Source organism: Triticum urartu, chromosome 5A (assembly GCF_056163025.1).
Source record: "Triticum urartu cultivar PI428250 chromosome 5A, HENAU_Tu73, whole genome shotgun sequence".
Taxonomy (NCBI): domain Eukaryota; kingdom Viridiplantae; phylum Streptophyta; class Magnoliopsida; order Poales; family Poaceae; genus Triticum; species Triticum urartu.
Genome location: NC_141877.1, coordinates 178588526 through 178599470, shown reverse-complemented (window position 1 = coordinate 178599470; position 10945 = coordinate 178588526). Strand labels below are relative to the sequence as shown.

The 10945-nt window shown below is 48.3% G+C and overlaps 1 long non-coding RNA gene across 1 annotated transcript; it reads right to left on the bottom strand.

Moving 5' to 3' along the window:
• Positions 1 to 6092: 6092 nt before the first annotated feature.
• On the bottom strand, positions 6093 to 7428 carry LOC125555851 (uncharacterized). The gene is made up of 2 exons (XR_007304910.2): positions 6651 to 7428; positions 6093 to 6554 (listed from the first exon to the last, which is right to left on the bottom strand). It is a non-coding gene; the product is annotated as an uncharacterized LOC125555851 (long non-coding RNA).
• Positions 7429 to 10945: the final 3517 nt, after the last annotated feature.

Below are 10945 nucleotides of genomic sequence, written 5' to 3'. Positions count from 1 at the left end.
ATCTCACACCCTCGCGATCAAGACTATTTAAGCTTATGGGTATGAAAAGGTAGTGAGGTGGATCTGCAACAAGCACTAGCATATATGGTGGCTAACTTACGCATATGAGAGCGAGAAGAGAAGCAAAGCATGGCCGTGAACTAGAAATGATCAAGAAGTGATCCTGAATCTACTTACGTTCAAACATAACTCCAAAATCGTGTTCACTTCCTGGACTCCACCGGAAAGAGACCATCACGGCTACACACGCGGTTGATGCATTTTAATTAAGTTAAGTGTCAAGTTCTCTAAAACCGGATATTAACAAATTCCCATCTTGTAACACCCACGATGCGGCTATATCTCCCATGTGTCGGAGCATGACTTAGAGGCATAACCGCATTGTAGGCAATGTCGCAAGAGGGGTAATCTTTACACATCCCATGTACTGAACAAGAAAGAGGTACAGAGTTGGCTTACAATCGCCACTTCACACAATACATGAATATAGCATTACAATCATCTAGGTACAATCAATGGTCCGACTACGGAACCAAAATAAAGACAACCCCAAATGCATAAGATCCCCGATCGCCCCGACTGGGCTCCACTACTGATCAACTGAAACGAAACAACACAATGAACAAGATCTTCATTGAGCTCCTCCTTGAGCTCGGTAGCGTCACTTGCACGGTATCATCGGCACCTGCAAACTGGTTTTGGAAGTAATCTGTGAGTCACGGGGACTCAGCAATCTCACACCCTCGCGATCAAGACTATTTAAGCTTATGGGTAGGGAAAAGGTATGAGGTGGAGCTGCAGCAAGCACTAGCATATATATATATATATATATATATATATATGGTGGCTAACTTACGCAAATGAGAGCGAGAAGAGAAGCAAAGCACGGCCGTGAACTAGAAATGATCAAGAAGTGATCCTGAAACTACTTACGTTCAAGCATAACTCCAACACCGTGTTCACTTCCCGGACCCCGCCGAGAAGAGACCATCATGGCTACACACGCGGTTGATGCATTTTAATTAAGTTAAGTGTCAAGTTCTCTACAACCGGACATTAACAAATTCCCATCTGCCCATAACCATGGCACGACTTTTGAAAGTTCATAACCCCGCAGGGGCGTCCCAACTTAGCCCATCACAAGCTCTCATGGTCAAGGAAGGATATTCCTTCTCCCAGGAAGACCTGGTCAGGCTCGGAATCCCGGTTACAAGACATTTCGACAATGGTAAAACAAGACCAGCAAAGCCACCCAGATGTGCCGACAAATCCCGATAGGAGCTGCACATATCTCGTTCTCAGGGCACACCGGATGAGCAAGACATCGGGTTGGCATAAACCCTGGTTACCCAGGGGGCGCCGGACATCCCTCGGGTTGGACCAACACTTAGAGAAGCACTGGCCCGGGGGGGTTAAAATAAAGATGACCCTTGAGTCTGCAGAACCCAAGAGAAAAAAAGGCTAGGTGGCAAATGGTAAAACCAATGTTGGGCCTTGCTGGAGGAGTTTTATTCAAGGCGAACTGTCAAGGGGTTCCCATTATAACCCAATCGTGTAAGGAACGCAAAATCAAGGAACATAACACCGGTATGACGGAAACTAGGGCGGCAAGAGTGGAACAAAACACCAGGCATAAGGCCGAGCCTTCCACCCTTTACCAATTATATAGATGCATTAATTAAATAAGAGATATTGTGATATCCCAACAAAATAACCATGCTCCAACAAGGAACAAACTCCAATCTTCACCTGCAACTAGCAACGCTATAAGAGGGGCTGAGCAAAGTGGTAACATAGCCAAACAACGGTTTGCTAGGACAAGGTGGGTTAGAGGTTTGACATGGCAATATGGGAGGAATGATAAAGCATGTGGTAGGTATCGCGTCATAGGCATAGCAAAAGAGTGAGAAACTAGCAAGCAAAAATAGAAGTGATTTCGAGGGTATGGTCATCTTGCCTGAAAACCCGCAAGGAAGAAGAACGAGTCCATGAAGAAGACAAACAGACGTAGACGAACGGATCCTCACAAACGCGACGTTATCGGAACTAACCCGAAGAAGCAACACCGGAAAGAAGCAAACAACATAGTAAACAACCATCACATATACATGGCATGATGCACAACCAAGTATGATGCATGTCCGGTTTAATGAAGCATGGCATGGCAAAGTGCACAAACAATACTACAAATTCAGTGGAGCTCAATATGCAACGAGTTGCATATTGACAAAACACCACATGACTTATTTAGTTCGATCTCGTTTATGTAACCAACAATATTAAATGTTGATTAACATGGCAAGAGGTGAAGCATATGAAAACTACCTATCTAGGCAAGTTTAAATGAGGCTGGAACAACAAACAACAAGTCGGGAAAAATCCTCATGAGTGTATATTAGATTTGGTAATGTACTGCCCTAAACACAATTTTAGAGTTGTTAAACATGCAAAGTAAGGTCACCAAGTTAAACTAGGCATTTTTCTACCCCATTTACATATAAAGTTTGTTAGGTTTGGAGCTACGGTTAATTAGTTATGAATTAAAGCATTTTAACATGACATAGGAGCAAATTTAACCAAACGGAATTTTAAACATTTCAAACATAGATGAAAGTTGGATATTATGAATCTAGACAAAATTCTAAACAAGTTTCATATATAAATCATTTTAAACCGATGCACGGTTATTATGTTATTATATGCATGAAGTTTAGGGACCTTTCTATGAAAACTGCAGTCTCAGGATTAATATCAAAACGATCTGCAGAAAAAAAACATGTCTCGGGCCACATCTGAAACAGCCCACTTGGCGGCTTGCAGCTCACATAGCTGGGCTCAGCCCAGGTCGGTGGAGGCGGCCCAGGGGGCGCTGGAGTAGGCCGCTGGAGAGGGGTGTGAAGCCGGCCCACGCGGGGTCGATGCAGTCAACGGGCGCCGACAGGGTCGAGCGGGCGGCGGCGCTCCTCCACGCAGAGCGGGACGACGGCGGCGACTTGGCGCGTCTCCGACGGTGGAGGGAGGCGGATCCCGTCGGGGATGGATGGATCCGGGCGGTGGGGGCCGGATCCCGCCGGATCCGTTGCCGGAGCAGGGTGGCAGCAGGGAGCCGGCGACGAACTCCATGGCGGCGGCGGCGAGGAGCACTACAGGGGAGAGGAGAGAGGTTAGGGAGAGGCAGGGAGATGTAGAGGAGGGGCGGCGGAGCTGGCCTGAGGCTCGGCGGCGGCGGAGCCAGCCGGCGGTGGCAGGGCGACAAGGAGGGGCGCGCTCCGGGGGGCGGCGGGGAAGCGGGCTAGGAGGCGAGGCGCGGTACGGGCGCCTCGGGCCCAGATCGGCCCGGGATAGGCCGCGGATGGGTTCCGGCGGGCCTGCGCGGCTGAAGGCGCGAGGGAGGGGCTGGGGCGACGTGGGGCGTCTTGCCACTGGTCCGGGGAGGCGCGCTGACGGTCTCAGGTGGCGCCGCGGCCATTGGAGGCTGGCCAAGTGGCGGGACGACGGTGGCTGGCGTCGGAAAATGAGGGGGGGCGGTTGGTGGCATGGAATTTGAGGAGGGAGGCGGCAGGGAGGTAGGGGAAGGGCTAGGCTGCCAAATTTGGAAGGGGTTGTCCATATATAGGCAGGGATGGCTAGGGTTTGGGTTTAGGGGGGTTTTAGGAGCGTTTTGGAGCCTCCGATCGCGATCTGACGGTCCAGAATGGAGGGGAGTTTAGGTGGGCTGCAGGTGGGTTGTGAAAAGAGGTTGGGCTGAGATGAGAGGAGAGGAGTGCAGCTCGGCAACTGTTTCCGAAGACCGAAAACGTCCGACGTTTTGACCGACTATAATGTCGCTATAGTTATCCGTTGGGGCATCAAACGAACTCTGAATGCGATGAAACTTGACAGGCGGTCTATATACACTATAATAAGACCACACGCCAACTTTCAACCCAATCCGAGAACATATTCCAGCCACTTATAAAATATTATTTCGGACATGTCGCGGGCGCGTGCAAGTGTGTCTGGGCTCAGAACGGACAACGGAAGGAATTGGGAGACCGCGACAGATGCAAGTTTTGAAAACATGATGATGCAATGCATATGATGACATGATAAAATGCAACACGCAAGCAAATGACATGGCAACGATAGCGAATAACTGGAAGACACCCGGCGCATCGGCCTCGGGGCGTCACACATCTGCCCATAACCGCGGACACGACTCTCGAAAGTTCAAAACCCTGCAGGGGTGTCCCAACTTAGCCCATCACAAGCTCTCACGGTCAACGAAGGATATTCCTTCTCCCAGGAAGACCTGATCAGACTCGGAATCCCAGTTACAAGACATCTCGACAATGGTAAAACAAGACCAGCAAAGCCGCCCGATGCGCCGACATCCCAATAGGAGCTGCACATATCTCGTTCTTAGGACAACACCGGATGAGCAATCCGTACAACTAAAACCAGCCCTCAAGTTTCCCCGAGGTGGCGCTGCAAGGGGCTCTAGTTCGGACCAAGACTTAGACAAGCACTGGCCCGTGGGGGTTAAAATAAAGATGACCCTTGAGTCTGCAGAACCCAAGGGAAGGTGATAGGTTGTTAGTGCAAAAGTAAAACCAAGGTTGGGCCTTGCTGGATGAGTTTTATTCAAAGCGAACTGTCAAGGGGTTCCCATTATAACCCAACCGCGTAAGGAACGCAAAATCAAGGAACATAACACCGGTATGACGGAAACTAGGGCGGCAAGAGTGGAACAAAACACGAGGCATAAGGCCGAGCCTTCCACCCTTTACCAAGTATATAGGTGCATTAAAGTAAACAATATATATAGTAATGATATCCCAACATATATCCATGTTCCAACATGGAACAAACTCCATCTTCACCTACAACTAACAACGCTATAAGAGGTGCTGAGCAAAGCGGTAACATAGCCAAACAACGGTTTGCTAGGACAAAGGTGGGTTAGAGGTTTGACATGGCAATATGGGAGGCATGAAATAACAATTGGTAGGTATCGCAGCATATCAAAAGAGCGAACAACTAGCAAGCAAAGATAGTTGTGATTCTGAGGGTATGGTCATCTTGTCTGAGATCCGCAAGGAACAAGAACGGGTCCATGAAGAAGACAAACGGACGTAGTCGAACGAATCCTCACAACTCCAAAACGAAACCGAAGCTAACGAGAGAGGCATCCCGGAAAGAAGCAAGCAACATAGTAAACAACCATCACATAAACATGGCATGATGCACAATCAAGTATGATGCATGTCCGGTTTAAATATGCATGGCATGGCAAAGTGCACAAACAACACTACAAGTTAAGTGGAGCTCAATATGCATCGGGATGCATATTGACGGAACACCACATCAATTATTTAGTTCTCTCTCGGTTATGTACTCACCAATATTAGATGTTGTTAAGCATGGCAAGAGGTGAAACATAAAGTAAACTATACATTTTAGGCAATTTTAAGTGAGGCCGGAAGCAACAAATAACCATTCCGGTAAATCCCCACATGCATTTAGCAATTTAATGCAAACAACAATTTTAAACATTTTAAATGTTATTACCATGATGCGAATGACATGTGCAAGCTTATGCAAATTTTATGAAAAAGTTTACATGAGCATGATATGAAGCATTTTGTCATCGTGGCGGAAACGAAAAGGGCTGCCATGGCAACGGCAACGGAAATGGTGCCACGGCACATTCAGATGATCCGGCAATTCGTGGAAAGGCCGGTGCAAAAGAATAAGGGTGCGGAATATGCAAGAGTGATGGGGAGTGATCCCGGATTCCGGGTGTCCCACAAGTTGGCGACAAGGGAACGAGTGACAATTTGGACACGGTGCAAACACTAGCATCTCAAACATCGCAAACATTCATTCACGGACGTCATCTCGGGGTTATACCTTCGAAGTGTGCAAACGAGACGGTTCGGGTTCGGTGCAAAGTAGAGGAAGTAGACGTTCTCGCGACGGTAGTGGAAGTAGTGGTACATGTTCGTTTTCAGAGGGGTACTTGATGAACCCCACGTCCTAGGGGCAGCGGTAGTTGAACACTTTGTTTTGTCGGACCCACGGCAACGGTAGAGGTACAGACGTTCTCGGGGTACTTGTCGAACCGGTCTTGGTGTAGATGTATATGGCAAACATAGTGATACTCGGCACCTTATCGAACCCAAAACAACGGCAGTCGTACATGTTTCGTAGACATTCGGGTCTTCCTCTACTCGTTACATCTCCAGGTGTAGTGGTACTTGTCATAATTTGAGACGGTCTTGGCGATACAGCGATCCTAGAGGTACTTGGCGATGTTTCCATGAAGCAACAAACGAAGCACCCGCAAACAAAAGAAACTAGTGCCCCGGTGCTCTGTACGAGGGTCGATGCACTTGTGGCCGAACAGAAGAGGAAACAAGGCGTCCCGATGAAGCATGGAGGCGGCGCCAGGGGCTTGCGACGGGGTCGGTAGGCGCGGGAAACAGCGGGTCGGCGAGGTGGCGAGCGGATCCTGGCGGATCGACGGGTCGCCGGACCTAGTGTTTCCCGGTGACGGCAATCTCCGGGGTGCTCTGGTGGTTCCCCATGGGGTAGAACAGAGAGAGCGAGAGAGTTAAAAGAGAGAGATACAGGAGAAGGAAAAAAGAACAGCGGCGCATCGACGGGACCTGCTGGCGAGGCATTCATCTCGTCGAACACGCCTGTAGCTGAAGACGAGAGGAGGGTAGGCGACCATCGTTTCCTCGCAACAGCGGGGTGACGGAGCACAGGGGAGCTCGAAGGCGAGCAATGGAAGGTGCGCAGGGGGGGGGGGGGGGGGGGGGGGTGCGTTGTGGTCGTCGGCCTCCTGGCGAGGTGAAGGCGGCGACGCGGGCAGGAGGGAGACTGCAGGGGCGCCTGGTCGCCGGGAGTGGGGCTCGGGCGAAGCGACAGTGAGGATGCCGGGGAAGCGGCGGACGACGACGGCGGGCCTGCGAGACGAGGCGGCAGCTGCGAGGCATCGAGGGGGCAAAGGGGAACGGGATGAAGCAGAGCAGCGTGGGGATCGGGCATGAGGAACGCGCTCGTTATCTCCTGGCGGCGCAAGGGGAAAAACGAGAGAGAGGAGGGGATCGGGTAGGGTTAGGAGGGAGTGGGCCTGTGAGGATGGCCTAGGTGGGCCAGCCTGTCTGCTGGGCTAGCTACCACGAATAGAAGGGGAGGGAGAGAGAAAAGAGTTGGGGCCTGACAGAAAAGAAATGTTTTCTTTTTTTTAATTCCAACACAAGAAGGGAAAAAAAGGAAGGTTACAAATTTATTTGAAGGGTCAAATAAATTCGAATCAAGCTGGAATTTGGCATGGGCTACTAGGACATATATCAAAGCACCACAACTAGAATTGGAGTGAGCAAGATTGCAAAGTTTCAAATTAAAAGCATTTGAATTTAATTCAAATGGTTTGAACAAGGGGGGATTTTTGAAGCGCCCAAAAATGTTAAGATTTTCGGAGGAGCCTCAACAAATGGAGAAAGAATTGTCGGCAAGGTTTCGGGATCAACTCGAAGTAGCAAAGGCATGGGATTATTTTTGCAAGTGTGTTGTGATAAATTCCAAAATAAAGGAATATTTGATATAGCTCCCTAATATTGGGAGGATATGTTATCAAGAGAATCATCATGTGAATTCCCTCGGTTTAAATGGACCGAAGATCCATGTAATTTATTTAGTTGAGATAAAAAATGACATGATGACATGATGCAATGAAAATGATGCAATGATGAATGCAACAAGCAAAAACAAATCACACAACGAATCTCGGAAACCCTGTAAGGCATCTGAAGCTCCGGTCTTGGGGTGTCACAACACTCCACCACTACGAGAGGATCTCGTCCCGAGATCTAAGATGGCACCGGAGAGAGACGGATGAGGAAGAAGAGAGGTAAAAGTAAGTTGCTTTTTTGACAAACGAGTGAAACCAAAGAACCTTGCAAGGTTGAACAAATTTAAAGAAAGAATACGACGAAGATGAACAAAGTTGAAAAACGCTCCGTTAGAAAAGAGGAACAAGGAACATTACTAGAACCTTGTAGGTTGAAAGACATAAGATAAAGGTTGCAATGGACCAGAAGTACATGTAAGCACTCCGGTAAAAACTAGATGTACAAGGAACGATAAGGATCAATTATGACAGCACTCTGGTTGGAAATGGAAGGTAAAGACTATGAACTTGGCAAAAATGAAAGCACTTGGATGAGACTCCGGTTAGAAGAGGAATGATATTCACAACACTCCGATTAAAACAAGATAGAGAAGGAAAAAGAATGATATAATTTGGGCAGCACTCTGATTGTAAATGAAAGGAATTGAACATGATCTTGACAAGATGAGAGGATACTTGATGAAATCAACAACACGTTGCCTCCGGAACTATTGAAAGAAAGGCACAATGGGTAAGAAAGATTTTAGACAGCACTCCGGTAGAAAAGATGCAAAACTTGACAGAATGAGAGAACTTGAAAAGAGGGCACGACACTCCGGTTGAATGGATAAACAAAAGGAAAGAACATGATCTTTGACAACAAATGGGATGATGGGTCAAAGAGTGCAACATCACAATGCCTCCGGAAGAAATGAAAGAAATGAATTTACTGAATGGAGGAAAACAAGATCTTGGGAGAGCACGCTTACAACAAATGCTAGAGCGGAGTCGTTGGATTATCAACAACGAAAGGATAAGCTTTAAGTGGGATTATGGAGAACATCTCAAAACTGAGGTGAAATTCTGCCACTAACGGAAATGATAGATTGGATTTATATGAACAAGGAGACGAGAAACTTATTTCATCGGGAGGATGAATGAAGAACTTGGATCATTTATAAGCACCATAATTAGCAACAATCCTTAGGGAAAAGCTTTAGGTGAAATTTATACCAAGATAACTCCATGGAAGAAAATGATGAGTTTAAATACCTCATTCTTGTGAATGAAGAATGATATATTACCACCTCAAAAGATAAGGGAGAACAATTGCACTCCGGATTGCAAGATGAAGAAAGCTTGATCTCCTCTGAAAAGAATCTTGATGAACGCTTCGAGAAGGAATTAAATCCTTTATGAACCAACATGTAGAGCCTCCATGAAGAACTCCGGTCATAAAAGGATGATATAAGGAAATTGAAGTTGAAAACACAAGGTGAATCCTTGCAATGGTATAAATGGAGCTTCATGGTGACATACTTGAGAGCGCTTGGAACTCCGGGAAAAGAAAAGATAAAGCATCTCGAACTGAGAATGTGATATGATGAACCACTCCGGAAAGCAGGAATTGAATTTACTCGATGAAACAAGAATAAGAATTACATTATGCTTATCCTTCACCAATTTAAATTGATGACAAGCAACGGATTTTTGCATACTACTTATTCTCGTAGAAATGATTAAGATAGATATCGCACAAACTTGGGAAGGTCTTCAACGAACCACCGGTAGCATTGAAACAACGAATGGATTGATATAAAAACAAAGGAAGAGAAATCTTGAACAAACCGCCGTAAGAATTGAAAAAGAACGAAGAAAAGAGATGAATCACCGGTAAGAATTAGAAAACGAATGAAGGTACTTGAGGGAATTTAGATACAAGTGAACGAAGAGATCATAAACTGATTAGAGGATAATTGAGGATGAATAAACCGGAAATGGTTGCCTTCGGATAATCAAATTGAAAAGAATCTTGAATTGCTCCGGTAGGTGAAAAGAATTCTCACAATCAAAAACAATTATGAGAGGAAGGCATCAAGCTAGAACCATGAATCATGAAGAGAATGGAGCAAGATATGGAGGAAAACTTGTGACGCCCCGAGACCGATGTGCCAGTTGTCTTCCAGTTATTCGCTGCGTTGCCATGTCATTCGCTTGCGTGTTGCATATTGTCATGTCATCATGTGCATTGCATCATCATGTTTTCAAAACTTGCATCCGTCCCGGCCTCCCCGTTCCTTCCGTTGTCCGTTCCGAGTCCAGACACCCTTGCACGCGCCCGCGGCACGTCCGAAATATTATTTTATAAGTGGCCGAAAAATGTTCTCAGAATGGGTTGAAAGTTGGCGTGCGATGTTGTTATGTTGTAGGTAGGCCGCCTGCCAAGTTTCATCGCATTCGGAGTCCGTTTGATGCCCCAACGGATAACTATAGCGACATTATAGTCGGTCAAAACGTCGGATGTTTTCGGTCTCCGGAAACAGTTGCCGGGCTGCACTCCTCTCCTCTCATCTCAGCCCGACCTCTTTTTCACAACCCACCTGCAGCCCACCTAACCCCCCCTCCGTTCCAGACCGTCAGATCGCGATCGGAGGCTCCGAAACGCTCCTAAAACCCCTCCTAACCCCCCTCTTGCCCTAGCCCTAGCTATAAAAGGAAACCCCTTCCATTTTTGGCAGTAGACAATCCCTCCTCGTTTTCAACGCGCCGCCAGCCTCCTCCCACCTCCACCTCGCTTTCCGCGCCACCTGAACCCGCCGCCGCCACTTGGCGCTGCCCCAGCGGGCGAGCCGCCACCAGCGCCGCCGCCCAGGGCCCAATCCCCCACCTCCACGTCGTCCCTGGTCACCTCATGCCGCCGCGAAGCCCGCGGGCTCACCAAGACCCGGATCGGACCCTGGGAAGCCCATCGGGGCCCGAGCGCATCCACCGCCGCTCCCCTGGTTCCTCCCCGCGCTACTTACTCCAGCGCTGCTCCAACCTCGTCGCCGGTCCTCGTCTTCGCCGGAACCTCGCCGCCGTCGTACTCCGCCTTGTCGCCGGTGCCCCATAGGTCGCGTCCCAGGCCGCCCCTCTCCTTCCTCCCTCCTCGTTTTCCTCCCTGTCTCATCTCTCTCTGCCTCTTCCTGCAGAGCCTCCATGGCCTCGTATATGCGCCACCGTCGCTGGAATATGCCGCCAGTCGCCCGATCCGGCCTCCCTGCTGGCAGATCTGGGAAGCCCGCG